The sequence below is a fragment of the Macrotis lagotis genome, chromosome 3 (assembly GCF_037893015.1).
Source record: "Macrotis lagotis isolate mMagLag1 chromosome 3, bilby.v1.9.chrom.fasta, whole genome shotgun sequence".
Taxonomy (NCBI): Eukaryota; Metazoa; Chordata; class Mammalia; order Peramelemorphia; family Peramelidae; genus Macrotis; species Macrotis lagotis.
This window is the reverse complement of record NC_133660.1, coordinates 76,918,536-76,942,033: the sequence shown is the minus strand read 5'-3', so window position 1 is coordinate 76,942,033 and position 23,498 is coordinate 76,918,536.

The following is a 23,498-nucleotide window of genomic DNA, read 5'->3' as shown; positions in this document are numbered from 1 at the left end:
AGTCAAAGATGGAAAGAAGATAATTGGTGTTAAGGAGCACATGCAAAGCAAGCATTTATGGATATTACATTTTTTTGACTATTTTCAAAAAGACACTCTCATTTTATTTACATTTAAAACTTTCCTATTAAGTGCTTTGCCAACTGTTAGATGTTGTCAGACAACCCAAATTAGTTAGGGAGGCAATGACATCTAGAAGAAAATTGGAGTTTAAATCATACACTTTTAAAAATAGACTTAAAATTTTTGGGTTTTTTGAGTGGTTTAATTATTTTAATCTAGACATTTCAGCAGGGAAATCTTTCTCCACTGCAAAGTCAAATCTCCAGAAGAAAATGAAATATAATTATCTTTTTTATATTACATGAAAATTAATGATATGATCAACATTTATTATATAAGCTTCTTTCATGAAGTTAACCCTTTGAAATACTTTTATTTTCAAGAAAAGACATTAAAAACATTTGTACTTAGATCTCAATAAATGGAATTAAATAAAGTTTTGTGCAATATAAGGCAAACATACTTATGACAATTTTAGTGAGCAGCATAAATCAGAAGTTCACAAAGCTCAAGGGAAAGTTAAACCTTATCATGCCGCATTCCTGCTATCTCACCCTATATTAAAGGAAAAAATCAGATGTTCGTTATATATATTTCAGTATATATGATATAAAGATACATCCAGTTGATTTTAAGCAATCAATAGCAGAGGAATTGAACCTATTATTTCATTAGTATATGGGACATCCAGGTAAGGAAATTCCCTCTATCAATGCAAGTCAAAATTAATTTTTTTTGTCTTAAAAATCTGATAGAAGAGACAATTTCTATATTTAGAATGAGAAATACATTTTTCAGTATGGATGATGTACACATTTGATTTACTTAACCATTATTTTTGTTATAATAGGTTTATTTTTCTTTCAAATTGGAGAAAAATACTTATTAATTAATAAGTGTAATTGGTTAATGAAATATATGCATATTGTTCATAGGGCAAGTTTATCTCAATTTCTCTGTGCTCCAAAGAACTATAAGATTTTTAAAAATAATTGCATAGATATGTGTATTATATTCTTGCTTCAGTCTATATATATCTAGATCTAAATACGTATATATAGGCATAAATATAAATAATATTTAAATATAAGTAGACAAATATATTCCTATCTATATCTATTTATGCAAATATGTACAAGCATAAATATTTATTTTTGTTCATAGATTTAAAAAATATAAATACAAGGAAATAATTAATAAATATCTTTACAACCTTATACATTTTATAAGAATTTTATAAGAATATAGAATTCTAGAATAGTGAAAAGCTAAGAGACTTGTATAGGGTCATTGAAACCACTATGTGTCAAAGGCAGTACACAATCCAAGATGTTCCTGGCTTCAAGATTAAATACACTCTTCACTGGACCACACAGAACCCTAGGTAATAAATTGGTCCCTGCATAGATATACATAACTTGGGGGGTCAGGAGAAGTAGTAAACATGAATATTTTAAATAATCTAGCCTTCTAAATGCTCTCCCTGCCTCATGTATACCTCTCTAATCAATGCTCCCCTCAGTTGCCACAGTGATTTTTCTAAAGAGTAAGCTTTGTCCATTTCACTCACAATCCTTAACATGGGATGCTCCCTATAGCCTATATAATTAAATATAAAATTATTTCACATATAAAGCTCTTCATAAAATGACTATTTCCTATCTTTTCCACTTAGCTCCATTCCATCCCATAGCTCCATTATTAGCCTACTTCTCACACCATCTCCTATTCTGTCCACACAGTGAATAAACTCTTCACATCTATCACTTGTTTTCCATAGACTTAATTCCTATTTCACTTTCTGCAGGTCACTTTTCTCAAATTCTCAAATTTTCACCTGTCCTCTTTCATATTACTTTCTATCTACTTACTTTATATCTTGCATACACCTAATAATTTACATCTCTTCCAAAATTAATTCCCTAAGAGAAGGAATTGCTTTTGTTTCATTTTTTCCTTTTCTTCCTCATTCTTCCAGACTTTAGTGAGGTGTACAAAAGCTAGGTGAGTCTGTAAGATTGCTATAAGCTTGTGGTAAATTCCTGTGTCTAGTAAATAAGTGAACAGGGTTTCTTATGAATACTACCCAAATAAACTTGAGTAAAAGTGTGAGTGGGAAAGAAGGGAGAAATAAAATAAATGAAATAATAAAGGAAGAGGGAGCAGCTAGGCAGTACAATGGATAAAGCACCGACCCTGAAGTCAGGAGAACCTGAGTTCAAATCCGGCTTCAGATATTTAATAATTGCCTAGCTGCGTGACCTTGGGTAAGTCACTTAACCCCATTTGCCTTAAATTAAAAAAAAATAAAATAAATAAAAATAAAGGAAGAGAAACAGTTAGAAAGATTCTTGGATTTAGAGTAGGATGACCTGAAGAAATACCCTTTCTTATACGACTCTTTAGCCTTGGAAAGACTTTGGACAATACTCTTCTCTAATTTCATTGGTAAAATGAAGTCAAATTCACTTTGATTGGATTAAATGGCAGCAATATTAATAGTTATTGTATATCTTGCATTTTAAAGTTTGCCAAGAACTTTATATCTATATCTTGTTTGAGTCTCAAAACAACCCAGGGAGATAGATTCTATTATTATCTCCATTTTGCAAAGGGGGACAGTGAGACAGATTGTAGTTCAGTGTGCCCAGGAATGCACAAAACTAGCATCTAAGGCTAAATTTGAACACAACTCTCCCTAACTGCAGTTCAAACATATTACCTTTTGTGCCAACTAGCTGTCAAAGCAGGTCAAGCTTTTGTCTATTATTATATCCTATGAATGTTGAAACACTGCAAGAGATTCCACTTAAATAATGATTCCAGATTTCAACTGAGTTGAGATTCCCATTTCTTCCTCTTAAATGACTAGGCTAGTTTCAAAGAAGCAGAGAGAGGAGGGATAAGACCACAGGAGATACTCCTGATGGAGTCCCCATTTTTAACGGATATTATAAGGCTCTTTCAGACTGCAGATATATTTCTGCTTCCAAAGGCAAAGTTGGTCATAGGAGGAAAGCAGTTAAAAGACTCAGTGTGGTCTGAAGTTTTAAACTACACTCAATTTCCTCACAAGAAAATTGGAGAATAAAAAAAATAATTTAGAAAGAAATTAAGGTAATTTTGGAGAGGTTTCAAATCATGAAGGTCAATGAGAAAATTATGGGGTTGAAATGGAGGAAAATTTCTAGACTAGAATTAACTTTTGACCTCTCTGTGAAAAGACTGAAGGAGAAAGGCAGGAGAGGAATTTGGAGTTCAGCTGTAAAAAGGAGAAAATATATTGTAAAGGTAATTCTAAGGGGACATGGGGCCAAATTATGAATAAAGACATTCAAGGACTGAATTTTGGGGAGGATAGATTATTTAAAAATTTTAAGATATATTGAAAGAGAATGTTTTTATCTGAAAGAGGAGTGGGGCTCAATGTAAATGGGCACTCGATTTCAAGGAAAAAGGAAAAATATTTTTTTTTAAAAAATAAATGAAAAAGTATTTAAGAAACAAACACCTTACCAAGAAACCATAACTACCATTAGTGAAGCAAAGTGGATCCTTTATTGAAACATTTATAGAAAAGAATTCCTTTTGTTCCCAGAAAAATGCAAACTTGATTCATAGCCAACCGGCCTACATTCCTCTGATTCTGTCACTTTAGCTTTCTTTCTTCATCCTGCCCAGCTGATTTTCTAAAAGATATAAACTACTTCCCTCAGTTTCCCATAACTAATGTAGAAATAAAAGTTAATCATCTATCACAAATGTTAGGAAATCAAAGTATTCAAAAGAAAAATGAATCCCTAAATAAAAAAAGGTGGCAAAGTAAATTTGTAAATAGAACAAGTTGGTGAAACTTTAATGAGAGAAGAAAATTTTAATGAGAAGAGAAAGGAAGCAGAGTAGATATAAAATTATTTAGAGGTGATTAAAAGCTATAAAGTTCTTAAAATACTTAGGAAATGAATTATAAACAGCCACAAGTATTTCCAAAATAAGGAGGAGAATTTCAATCAATATGGGGAACAGGAAAAATTTTCAGTGAATTACAGTGAGACCATTAAATTTGTATTTCTTCCATAGCCAAGTAATTTCTGTATTTCAAGTAGGGGCTGAATTCAGTCTGAGAAGAAAAGTAAAAAATGTTCCAGGAAAGAGAAACAATGAAGAATTGTTGTTATTGTTGTTGTTTTGAATGAGAGTGGGGTGAAATAACTTTAATGGGTGAATGGAATTGAAGTATTGATGGAGTCCCAATTAATGATCCCTCTCTCTAACTTCAGGGTCTTGGCTAAAACCTGGATCCTTGCTTACTAGCCCTACAACCTAAAACTTCTACTTCTTGCCAAAGGTCTTTGGTTTCTTGTGTGTTTGTTATCAGTATTCACTAAAGAGAGTTATCTTTCAACCTTATACAAAGGCCAGTCAAGAGACAATCTCTTACTTCCAGCACTTGGAGTATGCTTTGATAATCAAAACCCCTGACTTGTGACCTCCAGATCCACTTCAGACAGTTATTTTTCTGAAACCATTTCCTCTCTCTTCCTTCCTCTTTTTTTCCTACATAAATGAAGGTATGTTAGATACCTTTTTGCTAAAATATCTCCCAACTCTCAGCCCATTGTACCAGCACAGTGCTTAATAAAATGATAATAATAAATAATAATAAAAACTAGAAGTCTGAAAAATTATTCATGAAACACGGGGCTAGGAGCTCCATGTTTTGTGAATAGTTTTTTCAGACTTCTAGTGCCAAATACAAAAATTTGGAGGTGTGAACCCAAAAAGTAGTAGAATAAAGGCTTGTTTTAAGTCATAAAAGACTGTCAAATGTAGGATGAAGGGGAAAAAAGGAACTAGACATGGAATTTTTAAAAAAAGACTTTTTCCTTAAGAGGATGGAAATGAGTATCCTAAGGAGGAAGCTTTTTGTCCTCCAATTATTTATAAAGTGAACAAAGAATCCCTTAAATTTCAGCGAAAAGGTCTATTTCAATCTGATTGTCTTTTCTTCTTGTATCCAGGAAATAACAATTAACATGCTTAAATTTGTCAAAATGAATGTCTAATATCCAATTTCACAAAATAATTTATATGACAGAAATGAGGGAACCTAGAAGGTATCTCTAAAGATTATGAAATCTTGGAGAAGAAACAGAAAATAAAGGGGAAGCTGTTTTTTCTTAGCTGCTACATATTCAAAAGAGATAAATTTAATTGAGAAGTAAACAACTTGCTAGGAAATGGTGGGGTTTGGATTTCTATGCCACTACTTAAATATATGGGAATAGCAGGTTCTTGCTTAGGGACTGAGGAGAATAAAGCCTGGTTAAGCCATTGAACTGAAGATTGGTTGATAAACTGAGGACAGCTGAGTTGAAGATTCATCTGGAATTGCTTTCAATTAAGCTCAAGAAAAAATGGTGGGTGAAATAGCTCTTGATACTCCTTTTTTTTGATAGTTTTTCCTCAATTATAAAACTTTTTCTTCAGTCTTCAGTTTCTTACTCTCTCTACTTCTGCTCCGATGTTCTCAGAAAGTAGCTAAGTACGGTACTTGAACAGCAATTCAAATACAAGGGTGTTAGGGACTGTTGTGTGTGGGAGCACTGTAAACTATCATCACCTTGTGTCCTGGATCACAAGAGCCTTATTTTACTAAGTGCCACAGGACTGGGAGTGGATTAGAGACTGGGGAAGTATTTAAGCATTTGTATTTTGGTAAATAAACTGAGACCTTGGAGATTTTTGTGCATGAAGGAAGAATTTGTGTTCCTTGTCTCCCGCTCCTTCAATGCTTGCCAGGGGAAGATTGAAGGAGTCCAGAAAGGGACTCAACATAAGAGTCTCAAAAAGGAACTCAACATATTAGCACCTAAACAGGGATTCAACTCAAGGGGGGTATAGTAATTGTTTTTCTTTGTTACTAGAAAAGTTTGGATCTGAAAGTTTTCTTGTTTCCTTCAAGAGATTATTGTGTGTCAAAGATAGAAATAACCAAAAAGTCTCAATTAAACTTCAAAAATGAAAAAAAAAAGATTTTAAAATAATCCTTATTGAAAAGTCTTCAAAACTTTTTATCTTAGGGGTAGCTAGATAGCTAGATAGCAGAGTGGCTAGATTACTGGCCTTGGAGTCAGTAAGACCTGAGTTCAAACTTGCCCTCAGATCCTTAATAATTACCACATATCCCCATGTATAAGATGTGCCTTTTGTCAAAAAATTTGTGGTCTAAAAACTGGGAGTGTCTTATGGAGTGGTTGTAGATTTTTTTTCTTACATTTCCTGCTTCTTCACTCTTGTCTTTGCACTCATCGTTTTACATTTTTTATGGATATATAAGGTTACATTTTGCCACATCCTGCCCAGAAATGGCTCAGAAAAGATTTTTATCCAGTGCTGAATCCAAGTTAAAAGTGATCGAAAAAACTTTTTCAATGTAGTGGATCGAGGGAAGGCAAGGGGGAGTGAGTGAGTCTTCATTCTTATCAGAAATGGCTCAGAGAGGAAATATCATATACACTTAATAGAGTATAGAAATCTATCTTACTCTAGAGAAAAATGTGAAGAAAGTGAAGGGATAAGGGGGAATTTGGGGAGAGGAGAATAGGTGATAGAAGAGAGGGAAAATTATGGGAGAGGGTACTCAGATACAACACACATTTAGACAGAGATAGGGTGGAGAGAGAGAGAGAGAGAGAGAGAGAGAGAGAGAGAGAGAGAGAGAGAGATAGAGAGAATTGAATAAATGAGAGTAGGAAGGAATAGAGTGGAGGGAAATGCAGCCAGTAATAGTAACTGTGGGAAAAATATGTAAGCAACTTCTTTGGTGGATTTATATTAAAGAAGGCAACTCGACTCAGAGACAGAGCCATTGGAATCTGAACACAGACTAAAATATATTTTTTTCTCTCTCACTATTCTTGAGGTTTCTCATCTTTCTGGGGGGTAGGGGGGTTTATGTTACTCTCACAACAAGATTATTGTAATAATATAAAATAAATAAACAAAAAAAAATTTTAAGTGATCCATTTTGGAAAAGTGAATGGATCAACCATAATGGAAGTACCTCCTCTCAGCAATTCAGAGAGCTAGGACAACCATATTAGACCAACTATGGACTCTATTATCCCCATCCAGAGGAAGAAAAACAAAGCAAAACAAAACAAAAAACAACCCTTCAGAATCTGATGAACACGTTATAAAAATTATTTTTTATGTATCTCTTTTCCTTAATCCCAATTCCTCATACTGAAAATAACTAATCTATAACCATGTTTATCAAAAAAATACTAACCTGCCTGAAGTTCAGGGAAGGGGGTTGGGGAAGGAAGGTAAAAGGAAATTTTCTAACTTAAAAATATACATGTGTATATGGATGAAAAAAGTAATAATAATAAAAGTGAATGGTAATTATGCTGCTGAATTTCAGTTTGATCCTCCTCCAACTGAGAAAACAATCCAAGACTGGCTACAGGAAGAAGAAAACACTAGAACAGGAGAAAACCATGAGAGGCAAGTCAATCAAATGGCCTGATTTAGAGAGGGATTTGAAGCTATGGATTGAGAAGCAAAGGGCAACTGGGATTCCTGTGTCTACAAAGATTCTTCAGCATAATGCAAAAAGAATTGCTGATGAAAAAGAAGTTCCTGTTTTCAAAGGAGGACACAATTGGTGTTTCAGGTTAATGAAACAGAATGGACCAAGCATGCATCCATGAACCAGAATTGACCAGGGAATGCTTGTGGTCAACCACAGATCAGAGGACAGGCAGGAGAGCAATCAGAGTCTCTCCTAAAACAGTGATTTGTCATCAAACACAGATGAGGATGAACTATTGGATGGGAGTTTTAACAGTGAGGAGGTCTATGAATTTTATGATGAATAAAACTTGAGTTTTATTTATGTATTTACTGTAAAACTTTTTTTCAGATTTTGGGCCCCCAAATTAAGGTCATCTTATACATGGAGAAATATGTTACCTAACCTTGGGTAATTCACTTAACCCCATTACCTACCTTGAAAAAAATTAAAAAAAAAACAAATTTTAAAAACAAAATTTAAAAACAAAAAAAAAACTAGTCTTATTTTTGTATGATTTTGCACTTTCTGTGAGGACTTCATTAGAGATGTTCCTTTATTGTACAATTTCTTCCTTTCACCTTTCTGATAAAGGAATTGAGGCAAGGAAAGGTTAAAGTCAGTTTTCAAGATCATACAAGTAGTACATATCAGATTGAGGATTTTATTTCAATTTCTCTGGCCTGAAGCAGTAATCCTTTTTTGTTTTCTTGTTTCCTATTAGAATGGAAGTTCCTTGAGAATATCCTCAGTACTAAGCAGACCATCAAGCACACAGTATGCAATTAATAAATAGATATGCTCTTTTTTCCCCTTCATTCCTTGCTCCAAACTCACATATAAAATATCTACCATTCTTTCTCCTGTGAAAAGCTACACTGAATGGAAGATATTTAAACAGAGACATTTAAAACACTGTACTCTACATTTAAAAGAAATTTTGATTTTTCTTTTTATTGGTAATTGCTTAATATTTATTTTGTTTCTGGATTTGTCTGTACTAACTTTCCATGGTTTAAGTAAATGAGAGTACATATTATTCTGAAATTAATATTGTAGGAGATTTGCTTTTGTTCTAATTTTTAAAGATAAAGGAAAATCTGCCTCATGACAATCTTCCCCACAAAAATGAGAAGTGGAATTAGAATTTTTTAATTCAGAAACAAAGGCCGAAGAATCATCATGCTGATAGAAAATTAATTGACATGTTTCTGTTTTAGATGACCTTTATATAAAACATACAAAGGGAATGCCTTTCAAATTCCCCTTTCTAATGATCTTCTATCTAGTTACCTTAAGAACAGAATTAACGTAGATGTGAATTTCCCTATCCAACAGAGAATCAAGATAAAGAACCTGACAACACAGTTGACTGTGAAATATAATTGTACTTTTCATTCTTAAATAGAAAAGATTTTGCCTGCTCTAGGATATATGGAAAAGAATGAGATTTTTTTATGATTGTAGCTTTTCCTTTATGCTATTTATCCCATAGCTCTGAACACTCTGAGGAGTATGACAGCATTAACTGCAAGTCTCCATAAATAACATTGTGTATCACTGCTAAAATTTAGGCAAATTTAACAATGTAAATAACAAATTTTATGAATCAGGAAGCAATAATTGATTTTTGTTTTGTGAAATTGCACATTTGTATTAGAAAGTAAACTGCATGGCTGCTCTATTTCCATGGTTTTAAGTAAATGATATTCCTTAAAACTTTGAAAGCAAGATTGTAGGGATATATACTTTTTTTTGGTTATTCTGAGGTTTAGAGGAAAGGGAAAGTCTGCTTTATTGTCATCTTTCCCACAAAAGTGGATAATAGGATTACATATTTTACTTCAAAAATGAAGGTAGAATAATCTCAGTTTTTCTGAATTGATAATAAAATCATCCGTCTTAATGCAAGACAAACATATGCTTTAAACCTCAGCAGGGATGCCTTATATTACATATCAGTTGTGTTCTTCCCTTAAAAAATTGCACATAAACTCAATTTTCTCAAACCGAATCATTTAAATATATTATAAAAACCTGATTGTTAAGCTCCTTTAGGGCAAGAATTGTTTCCTTTCTCCTAACTGTGACTTTTAATTGGCTGTTCTTTTTATTCAACATATTTCCTTTCTTCCCTGCGTATCCTAATTTCCCCAGTTTCCTTCAAATTTTAGTTTTCTCCTCCTACACCCTGTTGGTGCTTTCCTTCTGAAACTGCCATCAATATGAAATAAACTGTATAGGTTTTGTACATATATAATTGTTTTCTAGTTGCTTCCCATTGCTTCCTGTTCTTTTGCAGGATGGGAAGAGTGGGGGTTTTTTTGTTTGTTTCTTTGTATCCCAGAGCTTATCATATGACCTAGTGAATACAATAACTATTGTTGAACAAGTTTATGTATGTTTAAAAAGTACTTGCTGATTCATAAAAGATCTCCATATTAACAGTATTAATCCTATAGACAAAACATACTATTATATATCTTCTGTAAAGGTCTTAGGAATTTGAATTGGAATATAATTTTTCATGGCAAGAATCATTCATAATAACTACTTTATAAATTAATCTAAAGTATGAACTCTAGTAAATATAAAAAGATATGCTTAACAGAACCTCACATGTTGAAAATAGAGCCAAATTATAGTTTTTCAGAGTGGGAAGGTGATCCTCCCAACCAATACTTAGCCAAGAATACCTTGTAGTATACATTTGGCAAGAGGTCCCCAACCACACCTTGTTCTGTCAGTAAGTTTATAAAAACTAGTATAAATCAGCAATAGTAGGAAATAAAATTATAAAAGTGAACCTAGAATTCACATACAAACCCCATACCAAAAATCAAAGGAGCATAATTTTTAACATGTATCATATGTTATCAGGGGAAGTCATCTAGGCTATATTCTGAGAGTCTTCATGGTTTTATGATATATAAATCTCAAATTCCAGACATCCATATAAAAGTCCAGAACACACTAAATAGTTCTGATATCTTTGAGATGAATGTGAATATGTTAATCTTAAAGTTCCACAGACTAATTTGGAACGATTTGAAGATGTTAATGAACTAATCCCAAGGAGGCATAGCTGTTAGCCTGTTTTCAAAAACAAAACAAACAAAAAAAAAACCCTACAAAAATGGCATCATCCACCCCGGTCCTCTTCCATCTCCTTTGGATACATACTACTGAGTCTTCCAATTCTAATCTATGGTTATATGCGTGATACTTTTTGACCCTCCCTCTCCCACCCTCTTCTTTCTCATCCTATGTGTTTTCCTTCACCATCCCATCCTGATCTCTTTATCATCTGCTTCTGTTACCACCTCCCCTCTTTATTCCAATTGCCTGTATTATCTGCCTGTTTGTCATTAACCTTCTGTGACTGACACTTCTCAATACCATCATGGACTTTCCTGGACAGCATCCAAATAACCAGGAATATCTTCCACATTTCATAATTTCATAAATTATGAATTCTAAGCTATTCAGCCTTTGATGACCTTTTGGGAAGAGAAACGGACTTCCTTTCTAGATAGTCTGATGGACTTTAGAATATAGGAAATATTCCTTACCTCTCATCTTTGCTTGCCCCTTACTTTCTTTGTTGCTATTTTGTCCTAATGAATCCCTGTGATATTACACTTTGGGAGATTTGCAGAATCATTGCCCCTGAACATCATTTAAGCACTGAGCAAACATCTGCCAAGGAATTGGCCAAAGAAGATTTGTATTTTACCATTGTTCTTTCCAACAACCATATTTTCTCCCTCTATGAAGACTAATAATTTTGTTTGTTAAGCTTGACTAAGAAGTTGGGGAATGTAAGTTTATTGGTCTTATGTCCACAATACAGTAGTTCAACATGCATTACAGGCAGTGAATCTCTTCCTTTATTTTATTTGAAAATTTGGTACATAATAAGCAGTAATCCATCAACTGTGAGGGAAACATACAGAAAGATAAATTGTACAGTAGTCTGACAAATCTCGTTAGAGTAACATACAGAGGAGAAAAAAAATTAGCAGCTAATCCATTACAAGTGTCAAATTCACAATGCCACTTTCTTCATAATGATTGTATTTCCAATTCTTTCTCATTACTTCCTAGTTATTATAGAAGAGTTTTCATAGGTCAGGCAGTCATGTGTATCTATGAACTTCTAATGGAAAATGTCACCATTGCCTATAATATAAAATCATCATTAAAAAAGTCAATGAGATTATTTTCTAAAACAAACATACAACTGCATACTTAAATACCCTCCTCCATCCATTATTCTTTTTCATGGGAAATCATATGACCTTCTCTGTGCAAAAAACTTTTGGTGAACACTCCCTCTCCAATAATATAGATTGGTATATTTCCCATAAGTATGCTCCCAGTTTTGAGATTTGTCTGAAACCCCAAGAGATTAAGTGGACAGATCAGTATCACTAACATTTTGTGTAACATGTGGAACCTAAATGGATTTCTTAATGTTAACCTAGCCTATATTTCTACTCATTATGTTGGTCTTGCCTCTCCATATAACTTTCTTGGAAGTATAGGCACAGTAAGAAATTTCAAAATTGTTTTAGATTTCTTAATTTCCCCTTTTGTGGTAACATTAGAAAGTATGAATTGGTATAAAGGCACATTTTTTCAGTTTGAACTCTTCAATTTGAGATTCCAGGTATAGTAGAATAAAGAAAGGAAAAAAATATGTGAAATGAATTTCTTTTGCCTCCAGATAACTCCCAGTATCACAAATTCACAATCTTCACTTCAACCTCAGGATCCTCACTGACATTCAATCCATATATTCACTCTGTGTTGCCAATTCTAATTGTTCTTACCTTGAAAACATGCCACACTCTTTACATATAAGAACTCTGCCTTCATCATCTCACATCTGGACTATTGTGCTAGACTTTTAATATTACTTTCCTTATCTCAACTCTTCCTATTCCAGGCCATCCTCCATCATTCTACCAAAATTATTTTGCAAAAGAGCATTTCTGAATATGACAACCTTCCTCCCCCTATTCAATAAATGCCCTTGGCTATTATCTCTATACTCAAATAGAAAATCTTATATTTGCTATTTAAAATCTTTTAAAAGTGTTCTTTTCCTACTTTTGCAGTATTCTTATACTTTATGCCTCTCTATGTATATAAGCCTTCTTGTTGTTTCCTATACTATATTTCCACTCCATTTCTTTTTACTGGCTTTGGTACCTATGCCTGGAATGTTATTTTTCCTCATATGAACCTATTGCTTTCTCTGTCTTTCTTCAAGGACAAGCTCAAATGATTACCTCTAAGATTATCTTCCATTTATATCCTATGTGTCTTGTATTTATAGTCATATATATATATATATATTCTTATTTTTTACATATTGTGTCTCCCTTTCAAATGTGAGTTCTTTGAGACAGAAATATTATAGGACATGAAATATAGAAAAAAAATTTAATAAATGCTTGTTAGCTAAATGACTAGTTAATTTTGTTTTTTTTTAATTTAATCTTTAGGAAAAGGATAGAGTTTTAGCTACATATCTATAATAGTTTTATGAGTCTTACTATATTAAATCAACAAATCTTCAGTGGTAAATATACTTTTCCACTCTCCATATCTATAAATAGTAGCATATAATTTAGTACCTGGCCTTTAATCTTCAACAGTAGTGATACTCAAAAACTTTAAAAATAATTAGAGAGTGCATGGTTTTGTTTCTTTTTTCTTTGTTTTCTGCAAGGCGATGGAGTTACGTAATTTGACCAGTATCACACAGTTAAGTAATTCTTAAGTGTGAGGTAAGATTTGAACTCAGGTCCTCCTAACTCCAGGGCTGATGCTTTATGCACTGTGCTACCTAGCTGCCCCAGAGTGTATATATATATATATATATATATATATATATATATATATATATATATATATAACCTTATGATTTCTCAGATTGAATTGGACAGAATTTTGCTTTACATTCACCCTTTTTTAGAAGTCACCCAACTATGGAAAAATAAATTCATACACTTTTGTTTTAAAGACTAGAGAAAGATGTTTGTAAACTTATCTAAAGATGATGTCTATAGTTACTACTCCCATTGGATTCAAAACAACTTTTAGTTTTGTCATGGAACTTTGTAGCCTTAGAAAATCAATCAATAAATAAACAAGCAAATAATTATTTAAGGAGATAAATACATAAACAAATAGATAAATGAATGAATAAATAAACAAATGTTAATGTTTGGTAGGGTGGAGAGATTCCTAGCAGTGAAGTCAGAGGATCATGTGATCTCCTTCTTCCAGTCAAAATTCATTCCTTTAACATATAGGAAATACTGGACAGAAAAATATCTGTTCCACTTCTATTGACCATGTATCTTACATTTAACATTGCTGATAGCAATATATGTCCCTACTCCCTTCCCATTTTTCATGTTATTGAGATGAGGTCAGCAGACTTTTAGATTCGACTCTTGCCTTCTCCTGGCAAGGAGAAGCCCCAATCAACAAAACAATGGATTCCTGTTCTAAACTAAAAGGATTGAAACTTTGAACTACATCCCTTATCAATTTATCTCTCATTACCTCATCTCTGCTCTCTGAGTTACCTACCCTCTTACATATATATTCTCTATCTACTGCTTAAAAACTCACTGTCCACACAGTTGAGTTGCTTATCTTCTGGTGAAACTAGTCTGCTTTTGACAGCGAGTCCCAGGTAACCTGTTATGTTCCTATTCCTTATTGCTTATCTTCTCATGGCAATTTATGTTGTGGACACAATAATCCCCCTTAGGGAATCAGTGACTTCGAATTCTTTCTTTCTTTTTTTGCTTCTGTTAACTGCAGAAATACTTAAATCCTTTAGTCCCTAAAATTTTTTCAGGCCTTTTACATGAATTTTTTCATGGTCTTTCAGAACCTTTAGCCAGCTACATTTTTTTTCCCCCTAGCATCACCTTGACTCCCATGGTTCTCTGATCTTTCCACATATGGGCTTATTTTCTGTGCATTACATATATATATATATATATATATATATATATATATATATATATATATATATATATATATATACTATTAACTTGAAAGCTTCCTAAGTTTTAAAAGTGCATAATTGCAATTGGTATATTGTGATATTCCTAAATATTCTAATATTAAGAGATATTGGCTAATAAGAAGATTTAATATTGGATTATTTTAGTTATAAAGATAAGATAAAGAGAAATGAAACGGGTGAATTTGAATCTTATATCTTAAGTGAACAGTCTTTTCTATTCATAGAGATCTTTTGGCTTAAATAAATTAATACTTAGAAGAACTTTGGGGGTTTCTTTATTTTTGCTTTAAGATTGACCAAGAGGGGGTGGGGCCAAGATGGGGGCACGAAGACTGCATTTCTCAAGAACTCCGACCCCTCTAACCCCAAAAAACAAACAAGGGATGGTTCTGGCCAAAATTTAACAGGGCAGAACCCACAGAAACACTGAGTGATACATTTTCCCAGTGCAAGATAACTTAGTTCTGCGGGAAAGGTGTGCTTCACCAGGATCTGAGGTTGGAAAGAAAACTGCATCACAGCACAGTCCAGCCCAGCCCAGGGATCACTGGCAACAGCTTGAAGGGGCAGTGAGAGAATTCTGGTGCAACTGGGTGAGTGTGAGTGAGGAGCACAGTCGCAGAATCTGCAGTGAGAATTGGGAGAAAGCAGTCTGCATCCCCAGAGATGGTAAGGGAAGACTGCAGAGATTTCTCTGTTCTCCCTGGGGTAGGACTCTGCTCTGTGCCCACACTCACATATTGTAGTTTGGGCTTCCATACTAAGATAGTTGGTTCCCTCCTTATAGCCTCAGGGCAGAGGGAAGTACTAGGCCATCTACATATCAAAGCACAGGTTAGAAAGCTTAAGACCTTGGAGGAAAAAAGGTCCCAGTGGGGTGTCCTAAAAATAAAATAACCCCAAAGCATTGGAAGTGATTTAAATTAGTCTTGGGCTGATGAAATGAGTAGGCAGCAGAAAAAGAAGAATCTGATTATAGAGAATTACTTTAGTCCCATGGAAGATCAAAATATATACTCAGATGATGACAAAATCGAAGCCTCCATATCCAAAACCTGCAAGAGAAATAGAAAATGCACTCAGACAATGGATGAGCTCAAAAAAGACTTTCAAAAGCAATTAAGGGAGGTGGAAGAAAAATGGGAGCAAAGCAGAAAAATCATGAAAACCAAGTCAAAAGCTTGGTGAAAGATATAAAAAAAAATACTGAAGAAAATAACATGTTAAAAACCAGTATAGGGCTAATGAAAAAAAAGCAAAAACAAAAAAAGCAAATGAGGAGAAGAATGCTTTAAAAAGAAGAATTGGCCAGCTGGAAAAGGAGATAAAAAAGGTATCTGAAGAAAATAACTCTTTCAAATGAAAAATGGAACCAAAGGAAGCTGATGGCTTTGAAAGAAATCAGGAAGAAATAAAACTCTTCCAAAAAAGCCAAAAATTAGAAGAAACTGTGAAATATCTCATTGGAAAAACAACCAACCTTGAAAAGAGATCCAGAAGAAATAATTTAAAAATTATTGGACTATCTGAAAGCCACAACCAGGAGAAGAGCCTAGACTTCATTTTTCCAGAAATAATACAGCAAAATTGCCCTGAGATCCTAGAAGCTGAGGGTAAAATAGAAATTGAGAGATTTCATCGGTCACCCCCTGAAAGGGATCCCAAAAGAAAAACTTCCAGGAATATTATAGCCAAATTTCAAAGCTCTCAAATCAAAGGCAAAATTCTGAAAGCTGTCAGAAACAGACAATTTGATTACCAAGTCTCCATAGTCAGGATTATACAGTATCTGGTAGCATCTACATCAAGGGCTTATAGGGAATGGCGTATGATATTCCGGAAATTAAAAGATCTTTGTTTACTACCAAGAATCAACTATGCAGCAAAAGTGAACATTGTCTTTCAGGGGGAAAAGATGGACTTTCAATTAAACAAGGGGACTTTCACATTTTCCTATCTAGACAACCAGAGCTGAACAAAATGTTTGATCTCCAAGTACAGGATGTTGGTGAACCATAGAGGGAGTGGAAGAGAGGGACTAAATATGAGGAACTTGATGATGTTTAACTGTTTTTATTCCTGCATGCAAAGAAGATATTGATAACTCATGAACTTACTCATTTATAAGAACTGTAAGAAGGAGCATATATAGACAGAACATAGGAAGGAGCGGAATATAATGGTATGGTGTGGTAAAGGGATGGAGTCAATGGTTGTTGGGGGAAAGTACTGAGAGGAAGGAAAAGAAGATGAAGAAGAAGCTGAGAGATTTCACATAAGAGTCAAGAGAAATCTTTTTCAATGGAGTGGAGGGGGGAAAGGCAAGGGGGAATGAGTGAGCCTTCATTCTCATCAGAAATGACTCAGGGAGGAAATGACATACACACTCAATAGGGTATGGAAATCTGTGTTGCCCTGGGAAAGGATGGGAGGAAAGGAACAGGATGAGGGGGAATGGAGGGAGGGAAGGTGTGGGAATAGGTGAAAAAAGAGAGGGAAGATCGAAGGAGAGGGTGCTCAATTGCAACACACTTTTGGACAGGGGCAGGATGAAAGGAGAGAAGGAATAAAATAAATGAGAGTGGAGAGAAATAGAGTGGAGGTAAAGCTAGTAATAGCAACTGAGGGAAAAATATTGAAGTAACTTTTCTGGTGGACTTATGATAAAGATAGCAACTCACCCTAGAGAAGGGGGTTTATGTTTATTCTTATGTTTACTCTTATAACATTCAATTTACATCAATGTATGGCATGGAAACAATATAGAGACTGTCAGACAGCCTTCTATGGGGGGTGGGGAGGGAAGGGAGGAGGGGTGGAAATTGTAGAATTCAGAGCCTTGCAAAAAATGATGAATACATATTATTATTGTATATAATTGGAAAAGAAATAAAAAAATGTTAAAAGAGAAAAAAAAATTTTAAAAAAGATTGACCAAGAGATAGTTTGATTTTAAAAAAAAGAAAGAAGAAAACCAAATTGCTAGTATCATAAATGAAAAAGGTGAACTCACCACCAATGAGGAGGAAAATAAAGTAATAATTCAAAATTATTTTGCCCAACTCTATGCCAATAAATTTGACAATCTAAGTGAAATGGATGAATATTTACAAAAATATAAGTTGTCCAGGTTAAATGAAGAGGAGATTAAATACCTAAACAACCCTATCTGAGAAAAAGAAATTCAACAAGCCATCATAGAACTCCCTAAGAAAAAATCTCCGGAGCCTGATGAATTCACAAGTGAATTCTACCAAACATTTAAGGAACAATTGCTTCCAATTCTATATAGACTCTGGAAAAATAGGGGAAGACAGAACTCTGCCTAACTCTCTCTATGCCACCAATATGGTGTTGATGCCTAAAACAAGAAGAGTTAAAGCAGAGAAAGAAAATTATAGAACTACCTCCTTGATGAATATAGATTCAAAAATATTAAATCTTAAATAGCAAAATGATTACAACAAGTTATCACTAGGATAATACATTTTGAACAAGTAGGAGTCATCCCAGGGATGCAAGGTTGGTTCAATATTAGGAAAACTGTTAGTATAATCAATTATATCTACAAAAAACCTATCAGAAATTATATGATCCTATCAAACTTTTGACAAAATATAGCTCCCATTCCTACTATAAACACTAAAGAGTGTAGGAATAAATGGACTGTTCCTTAGAATAATAAGCAGTTTCTATCTGAAACCATCAACAAGCATTCTATTCAATGGGGAGCGCCTAGAGACATTCCCAATAAGATCAGAGGTGAAACAAGTATGCCCATTATCACCACTACTATTCAATATCGTATTAGAAATGTTAGCTTCAGCAAATAGAGAAGAAAAAGACATTGAAGGAATCAGAATTGGGAAGGAAGAGACAAAACACTCACTCTTTGCAGATGACATGATGGTATACCTAGATAATCCCAATAAATCATCCAAAAAACTACTGGAAATAATTGGCAATTTTAGCAAAGTTGCAGAATATAAAATAAACCCTCATAAATCCTCAACTTTTCTATATATGACTAGCAAGATACTGCAGGAAGAGCTAGAAAGCCAAATGTTATTCAAAGTAACCTCAGACAATATAAATACCTGTGAGTCTATTTGCCAATGTAGATTCAGAAACTTTTTGAAAACAATTATAAAACACTTCTCACACAAATTAAATCATATTCAAATAACTGGGCAAACATCAGCTGCTCATGGACAGGTAGAGCTAATACAATAACAATGACAATTTTACCAAAACTAAACTACCTGTTTAGTGCCCTACCAATCAAAACTCCAAAAAATTACTTTAATGAGTTAGAAAAAGTTGTAAGTAAATACATATGGAGAAATAAAAAGTCAAGAATTTTCAAGGTTTTAATGAAAAAAAGTACAAAAGAAGGTGGCTTAGCCCTACCTGATCTAAAATCATATTATATGGCATCAGTCATCAAAACTGTCTGGTATTGGCTAAGAAATAGAGTGGTAAACCAGTGGAATAGACTAGGTGTGATAGAAGGAAATGATTATAGTAATCTGCTGTTTGATAAACCCAAAGAGTCCAACCAATGGGATAAAAACTTTCTCTCTCTCTGATAAAAACTACTGGGAAAATTGGAAGTTAGTATGGAAGAAACTTTAGCTTAGACCAATAAGCAAACTTGAATATCAAGGACTAGTTTACTTGTCAGATCTATGGAAAGGGAAGCAGTTCATGACTAAGGAAGAGGGGGAGAATATCATTAAAAACAAACTAGATGATTTTGACTACATTAAATTCAAAAGCTTTTGCACAGGCAAAAACACTGTAACCAAGATCAAAAGAAATGCAGTTAAGTGGGAAACAATCTTTACAACTAATGTTTCTGACAAATGACTCATTTCTAAAGTATACAGAGAACTGAGTCAAATTTTTAAAAAAAGCCATTCCCCAATTGACAAATACTCAAAGGATATGCAAAGGCAATTTACAGATGAAGAGATAAAAGCAATCCATAGTCATATGAAAAATTGTTCTAAATCATTATTTATTAGAAAAATGCAAATTAAAGTTTCTCTGATCTCATACCTCTCAGACTGGCCAATATGACCAGAAAGGATAATGATCATTGGAAGGGTTCTGGGAAATCTTGGACACTATTACATTGTTGGTGGAGCTTTGAACTCATCCAACCTTTCTGCAGAGCAAATTGGAACTATGCCCAAAGGACAACAAAAATGTGCATACCCTTTGATCCAGCAATACCACTACAGGGTCTATACCCTGAAGAGATGATGAAAAAGGGTGAAAACATCACTTGTGCAAAAAGTTTCATAGCAGCCCTGTTTGTGGTTGGCAAAGAATTGGAAATCAATACATGTCCTTCAATTGGGAAATGGCTTAGCAAAATGTGGTATATGTATGTCATGGAACATTATTGTTCTATTAGAAACCAGGAGGAATAGGAATTTAGGGAAGCCTGGAGGGATTTGCACGAACTGATACTGAGTGAGAGGAGCAGAACCAGGAAAACACTGCACACCCCAACAGCAGCATGGGGGCAATGATCAACCTTGATGGACTAGCTCATTCCATCAGTGCAACAATCAGGGACAATTTGGGGCTTTCTGCAATGGAGAATACCATCTATATCCAGAGAAAGAACTGTGGAATTTGAACAAAGACCAAGGACTATTACCTTCAATTTAGGGAAAAAAAAAACTGATATCTTATTGTCTGATCTTGCTATCTCTTATACTTTATTTTTTTTTTCCTTAAGGATATGATTTCTCTCTCATGACATTCAATTTGGATCAATGTATACCATGGAAACAATGTAAAGACTGACAAATTGCCTTCTTTGGGGGTTGTGGGGAGGGAAGTAAGATCAGGGGAAAAATTTTAAAACTCAAAGTAAATAAAATCTTTAGAATGTAAAAAAAAAGATTGACCAAGAGAGATATTTGAACTTTACAAGTTCACAATTCATTTCTTATACTTTTAACATCGAAAGTATTCTTTTGGCAAGGCAATAGGGTTAAGTGACTTATCCAAATTCAAACAGCTAGATAATTTTTAAGTGTCTGAGGCCATATTTGCTCTCAGGTTCTCCTTACTGCAGGGCCAGTCCTCTGTCCACTGTGCCACCCAAATTCCCCTTATGCTTTTTTTTTTTAAATCAGTGAAAGACTGTTTTGAAAAAGTTTTTGAATTGTGATTTTTTTGTGGTCTACTAAATTCTCAAATCTATAAGCTGATTTATTGCAATAATGTTATGATATTTCTTGTAGCTGTCAGAAAACTACTTTTTATATTACTGTTTGTGAAACAATTACTGGGTTAACATTAAAAGCAATTACTATAATAATTGCAGGTAGAAAAGTTGCTTTTTTCCATTCTATAGCAAAAGTAAGAGTTATATTGGCATTTTGAAATTATCATGTATAATATTATGTTCCTAAAGAATTCCATTTTCATATTAAGACTGATATAAGTATTTTTTGGGTAGAAGTGAATAACCTGTGGCCCAAAAATTTTCAATTACTTTGGTGAAGAAAATAATAATATCTGTAGTCAACTGCAATCAAATGATAGAAATGAATTCTTCCTGGTCAAATGAGGAATATATTAAGGAGCTTACCTTTCTACCCTCTGAAGGAATATAAAGTTTTAATAGCCCATTCTTCTTTTGGTCTGCAGGTGGTGTTATATACCCCAATTTGACTCAAAAGGAGTGATTGTTTGGGATAATATTTTAAATAAGATTTGGTAAGATTTTTGTTATTATTTTGTAATAGTTTTATTTTTAAAAATATGGCAGTAGGGGCAGCTAGGTGGCACAGTGGATAGAGCACTGGCCCTGGAGTCAGGAGTACCTGAGTTCAAATCCAGCCTCAGGTGCTTAATAATTGCCTAGCTGTGTGGCTTTGAGCAAGCCACTTAACCCCATTTGCCTTGCAAAAATCTAAAAGAAATGGTAATGATTCTGTAATAATTAAACATATTAAAGATAATATTTTCAACATATTTATATATCAGTTTAGGGTTACTATGTACTATAAAAATCTATTATTCACTGTTTTTATTTCTCCAATTCTACAATGATATCTGAATTTTATCTTTATGGATATTGTTTGTTATATTTGAAATCAGTATAGCTGTAGAAATATATGAAAATTGCTGAAGAATCATTAAGGATGTTGTTTTAAAAAGGATTCTGCAAGCAGTAGCTTATTTGAACATGGATAATATAAGTGAGCATTTTAAGAGAGAAAGTTGTTTTTATGAAATATGCTGTTTGCCATTATTGTATTCATACATTCTCAAACTTTTGTTTTAAAATTATCTGTGCAACATGGATAAAATTTTGTGATTTCCTGTGATATTTTTCTTAATGTTACCACTATAATATTATAAACATTTTGTGGCATTTTCTGATTTTTGAGATTTTTAAAGTTTAGAGCTAAATCTGTCTGATTATAGGAAATTACCATTAAAAACATCATGGGACTGAAAGTTAGCCTTATATCTTGAGTCTGAAATTCATGTATCAAAGAAATGTAGTTGTGCCATAATCTATAGAAACCAGAAAACCCAATGCAGGTTGAATATTGCAGGTGACAGGCTCATTAGAATAAGACTCAAATGGGTGATTTTTAATTTTTTTTTTTATTTAAGGCAATGGGAGTAAATGACTTGCCTAAGATCACACAGCTAGATAATTATTAAATGTCTGAGGTCAGATTTGAACTCAAGTACTCCTAACTCTAGGGCTAGTATTCTATCTACTATGCCACCTAACTGCCCAGAAAGGGTCACTTTTCATTGTGATCTGAGTTTGGACTCTCTAATTCCTTTTCCCAAATGTGACATGTGGAGATTGTCTTACCTGGCAGATTTTGAAGACTGGTTAAAGGCATTTGGCAACTTTCATGACCTCTTCCTGGAAATGCACATTCAAATAAATGAAGGAATTTTCCTTTTCTGATCTCCCTTGTCTTTATGGTAAATTACTAAAATCGAGTGATTGATATTAAAATTAGGTGTAAATTAGTCTGCTAATCAACCTAAGTTATATTTGACATCTGTTGCTATATTCTACTTTAAAATATTTTAAAGGGAAAATTTAAGTGGAAAAAAGTTTTGTACAAAAAAGGGTTTAAATAATTTAAAACAAATAAACCATTTACAAAAAAAACCAAACTAGGTTAATTTCTGTTTGTAACTGAATGCAAATTGTCATGATCTAAGAAGTTCCAGAGATTTATTTCCTAATACTAAAGGAGCTATCTTAAGTTAACTGAATGTTTTTAGAGAAGTCTAGACATTGACATAATTTGGAGATCCAAAAGAACTGCATCAAAAATGGAGCAGTTTCAGATATCTGCAGAAGAAATGAATCAGAAATTTACATTGCTTATTTTCTTTATTTTATTTTTCCTTTTGCATTATTTGAACAGGTCATATAATTAAAGGGGATTGCCTCCATTTTCTTTTGATTTCTGTCATCTTCCCCTGGACTCTGTAAATGTACCATCTAATCCTTACTCCCCCTTCTCATATTGGCCTTATGTTTTTTGCCTGCCAATTCTTCCAGCTATCCTAGGTCTAGATCTCTTTAGATGACCTATAGTAGACATAATAATGTCAAATGTGATCAAAAAGAGGTATATATTGAAAGCAATAATTATTTTTTCATTACTATATTATGATAGAAGATTAATTCTGTTTCAAGCAGCTTGCCTTACTAGTTAGAAATTAAGCACCTGGTGTGTGATTCACAAAATCTAGGAGAACAATGCTCAGAATATGTGGAAACCAACCTCC